This window comes from Grammomys surdaster, unplaced genomic scaffold (genome assembly GCF_004785775.1).
Source record: "Grammomys surdaster isolate TR1022 unplaced genomic scaffold, NIH_TR_1.0 125767, whole genome shotgun sequence".
NCBI classification, from domain to species: Eukaryota; Metazoa; Chordata; class Mammalia; order Rodentia; family Muridae; genus Grammomys; species Grammomys surdaster.
The window spans coordinates 421,106-425,867 of record NW_021620598.1 but is presented as its reverse complement, the minus strand read 5'-3'; the positions used below and the strand labels follow the sequence as shown (position 1 = coordinate 425,867).

General features: G+C 48.0%; 1 protein-coding gene across 4 annotated transcripts in view; it reads left to right on the top strand.

The window, feature by feature from the left end:
- A4galt (alpha 1,4-galactosyltransferase (P blood group)) overlaps positions 1-4,762 on the top strand; it is a 23,826-nt gene that overhangs the window by 9,037 nt on the left and 10,027 nt on the right. The window contains exon 1 of one of the 4 annotated variants that reach the window (XM_028788748.1): positions 2,014-2,191. The exons of the other annotated variants lie outside the window; for them this stretch is intronic. The gene's annotated coding sequence lies outside the window, so the exon portion shown is untranslated. Of the gene's footprint in view, positions 1-2,013; positions 2,192-4,762 lie in introns of those variants that run through there. 4 annotated transcript variants of the gene reach the window in all.

Here is a 4,762-nt window from a genome sequence, read left to right as displayed (position 1 = left end):
GGGGGGGGAAGGCATGCTAGTGAAACAGCTCTTCCTGGCCAAGGTGTGGTCTGGCTGGTCACTCACCCAATGTAGTCAGAAATCCTTGATGTCACTGCCCAGGTAGATCCGTGGTTCCTCCAAGATGACCGCCCCTGTCCCCGGGTATAGTGGGGTGTAGTGTCCTGTTCATAGATTGTCTTCATCTCGGTGTTAGTCTTTAGTAGGGTGTGGGGGTGTTAGTCTTTAGTAGGGGGTGTGTGGGGGTGTGTGCATGTGTTGACAGCTTCATGTCGGTGTTAGTCTTTAGTAGGGTGTATGTAGGGGTGTGTGCATGTGTTGACAGCTTCATGTCGGTGTTAGTCTTTAGTAGGGTGTATGTAGGGGTGTGTGCATGTGTTGACAGCTTCATGTCGGTGTTAGTCTTTAGTAGGGTGTATGTGGGGGTGTGTGCATGTGTTGACAGCTTCATGTCGGTGTTAGTCTTTAGTAGGGTGTGTGTAGGGGTGTGTGCATGTGTTGACAGCTTCATGTAGGTGTTAGTCTTTAGTAGGGGGTGTGTAGGGGTGTGTGCATGTGTTGACAGGGTCTCAGTCCTTCCTGCTTCAGCCTCCTATGTGTCCGGACTTCAGACATGGGCCCCTAGGACCCTGGCCAATTCATTCCTTTGCTTTGTTTTTGAGACAAGGTTTCTCTGTGTAGCCCTGGCTGTCCTGGAACTGTTCTTATAGACCAGGCTGGCCTCCAACTCAGATTTACCTGCCTGTGCCTCCCAAGTGTTGGAACCAGAGTCAAGTGCCACCGGGCTTGGGTTACTTCATTTTAATTCTGAACAACTTCCTACCTGGTCTCTGGACAATTTTCTGTGAAGACATTGACTCAGTCTCTGATTTTGTATTAACTGTGCCTGGTCACTAGGATGGAAGCTGCTCCAGTTGGCCTGATCTGATCCCATGTGGGGAGTGAGGGAAAGGGGTGGAGCCATGCCAGCAAACCCTTTCTGGTCAAACTCAACGAGGCCAAAGGTTTGGAAGGAGTAGCTCTTATGACTGAACCTAGAGTCCGTCCTCATGTTTAATTCTGTCTGTCCTGCAGACAGTGTCATGCTTTCTAAATACTGCTTGGGTTAATGCGTGAGCCAGTTTTCTTGTGTAGAATGTCAGCACACAACAGTCTCAGTGACTTACAAAGAAAACATAAAAAACACAACCTCAGGAGAGAGAGAGAGAGAGAGAGAGAGACAGAGAGACAGAGAGACAGAGAGGGAGGGGGGAAGAGAGGGAGGAAGAGAGGGAAGGAGAGAGGGAGAGGGAGAGGGAGAGGGAGAGGGAGAGGGAGAGGGAGAGGGAGAGGGAGAGAGAGAGAGAGAGAGAGAGAGAGAGAAGCTAATACTTGGCCGGGTGGTGGTGGCGCACGCCTTTAATCCCAGCACTTGGGAGGCAGAGACAGGCGGATTTCTGAGTTTGAGGCCAGCCTGGTCTACAGAGTGAGTTCCAGGACAGCCAGGGCTACACAGAAAAACCCTGTTTTAAAAAAAAAAAAAAAAAAAAAAAAAAGGAAGCTAATACTTGTTAGAGTGTTTCCCCCTATGAGTTTGACAGCAGATTCAGCAGTCAGCAAAACTGTCCAGTCACATCTTGTCTGCTCAGCATCTTAGGATGATATTTTTGATGGACAGCATTATGTCCGGACCATCCAATGTTCTCAATTTTATTTTTATTTAAAATTTTATTACTTATGTGTGTGTGTGTGTGTGTGTGTGTGTAGGGGTGTCTGTGGTAGTTGTGATCTGCCCTACATAAGTGCTGGAAACTGAATTTGCGTCCTCTGGAACTGTAGCAAGCACTCTTAACCATGGAGCCAGCCCTCCGATTCCTATTAATGTTATTTTTAGAAATGTATGTCATTTTTTATTTTGGTCTAACTTGTCTGGGTTGAGAAATGTGCAGATTAGGGCATTGCTGAAGCTCCATAGACCACCACTGAGGAACAAGGACTCAGCCTGAAGTGGGCTGTATTATTCCAGGCTGGGGGAGGGAAGGACCTCAGGGCAGCTGAAGCAAAAAAGGGAAGAAGGAGAGAGCCAGATGTGAGCTGGCTTCTTCCTGATTTCACTGAGTGCCAACAACGAGAGTTGTCAAGAACTCTGGACCTCGCACAGCTTCCCTGCCATGATGTACACCAAATACGCCTATAAGCCGCTTTTTATGAGGTATCTGGGGACAGTGACTGATGTTGATTCTTAAGATTATTATAAGGAGATGTGGCTTGGAGTGGACAGTGCGTGATTGTGTCTAGTTGTCTAGTTTGCTTTGCCTAAGGGTAAGGGTCTTGAGGGGATGTGGCAGATGGGGGGTACTGCTGCTCAGTTCATTGCTTGTCTTGCAGCAAGAAGCCCAGGGTTCCATCTGTAATGCCGAATAAACCAGGCATGGTGGTACGTGACTGTAATCCCAATGCTTAAAGTGCAGAAGGATCACAGGTTCAAAGCCATCCTCAGACATATAGAACTCAAGGACCAAAGAGACCCTGTTGAAGATAGGGCAAATAAGCAATTTGGCTTATACATGTGACATATGCACATGCCTGCACACGGTGGGAGCAGAGGACACTCCTAGATAAACCATATGTGGCTTGCGTCACAAAATTATAGAATTCAAGCACCCCTGTTCCACAAGCTTATGCTCAGGTACTTCAACAGAGCTCACATCTATCTGAAAGGAGACAGATGACAGATGGCAGACAGTCCAGGAGAACTCCAGACTTGCTCAAAAGAGCCTTCAAGCTCACAAGGAAAGCGTTTTATTTCTTGGTGGCACATGATAATAATGGCATACCTTTTGAACAAGGCTTACTAGATAAATGTCAACTAGGATAGAATTCAGGTACCCTTCATCTGTTACCTTTGCATTTTATAAACACACTGAACCCTCACGGTTTGGTTCTTAGCTTTTACCCTTGCAGGGGAAGACAGTGCAGCCAGGAGTCCACTTCTCGATTTCTAGTTCTCTTGCCAGGTGTTTGGGGGTTTTGGTTGGTTGGTTGGTTGGTTTGGTTTTCGGCTTTGCCAGGGTTTGAATCTTGTGCTTCATACATTCTAGGCAAATGCTCTAACCAATAAAGCCATGTCTCCCCTTAAAGCCCTTACCCCACTCCACCCCCATACCCTGCTGATTTTATTATTGTTTGAGGTAGCCCCTTATTATGTAGCCCTGACTGACCTGGAACTCACAGAGATCCTCCTACCTCCAGAGTTTCTGGGACCCTAGCCTTTGATATTTTGTAACAGATAAATGTTAACTATGGAGGTAACTCCCAGGCTGGAGGTTAGTCTGGGGCTAGCATGAGGGTTGATAGGTAACCACAGGTATATATATACCAATAGAGAGCCAGTGGCAAGAGAAGGTCATAGAAGTGGCTCCTTCCAGAGGTCCCCAAGGAGCACTAACTGTAAGCTTTTCAGAAGTTAGCCTCAGCTCAGGGATCGGAACCTAACAACTGGGTTGTCATATTTTCTTCCTCTTCTTCATTTATTTTACATTACCTATTTATCGTGGGGGTTGGGCATGCTGTGGAGGAACCTTCCTCTCCTTCCACCATGTGGGTTTTAGGGCCTGAGTTCAAGTTTGAGTTCAAGTTTGGCAGGTTAAGAGGTTAAGTCTGAGGACAATTTCATTAGAGTTTAGAAGAAAAGCACCCCAGGACAGACAAGGTGTAAATCTTAGCATCTGTACAGAGTCCCAGAAAGAACATACTTAAGTTCTGGCCAGGACCTGAGGGAGAGAGAGGAAGGGAGGGAGGGAGGGAGGGAGGGAGGGAGAGAGAGAGAGAGAGAGAGAAAGAAAACAAATAGTTCTGTTAGGACACAGAGAAGCAGCAGCTGGAGCCAGTCAGACCTCACTGACTATGTGGCTAATAGGGCTGACAGGAATGTTCTTCATATTTACCAACACACTGTTTCCCCTGAACCTTTAATTCCCTAATTTCCCCCATATTCAAATTAGCAGTATTTTTGGGGGCCAGCAAATAACAGGCTTAGATTGGGGTTCTGTGTGGTTTTGTTGGTGGTGTTTTGCTTGTTTGTTTGTTTGTTGTTGAGAAAGGGTCCTGCTTTGGCCAGACTGAATCTCTGTGTAGACAGGGCTAGCTTTGAACTCACAGAGGATCTGCTTGTCTCTGCCTCCAGTTAAAGGTGTACACCATCACAAGGGGCCTGAACTTGAGAGAGAGGGCTAAGCTCTAGGTCTCTGTTAAAAGGCTGCTGCCTCCTCCTCCGTCTCCCTCCCCCACCTCCCCACTCTGTTCTTGTGGTTGCCCTGGTTTCTCTCTGGAGCTACCCTGGTTTGGGAAGTCAGGTATCTCCAGCCACTTTGGCAAATTCAGAGGAAACTCTACTCCCCCAAATTCTGACAGTTAAACAAAAGCCAACATTCCTCAGGAACTCATGAGGCCAGTTCCCTCTGTGCAAAAGAGTAATTTCCCTTATCACTTTCGGAAGGGACAAACAGTGCCTACTAGCATGCCAAAGGGCATGCTGGCCTCCAGGCTCCCTCAGTGTCACAAGTGTCTGTCCCTGCAGATATCCTGGCATTCCTCTCCTCCCTTCCTCTCTCTTCCCTTCCTCTCCCCTCCTCTCCTCCCCTCCCCTCCTCTCCCTCTCCTCTCCCCTCTTCTTTCTTGCCCTCCTCCCCTCCCCTCTCCCCTCCCCTTTTCTCTTCTCCTCTCCTCTTTTCCTCTCCTCCCCTCTCCCCTCCCCTCTCCTCCCCTCTCCCCCCTCTCCTCT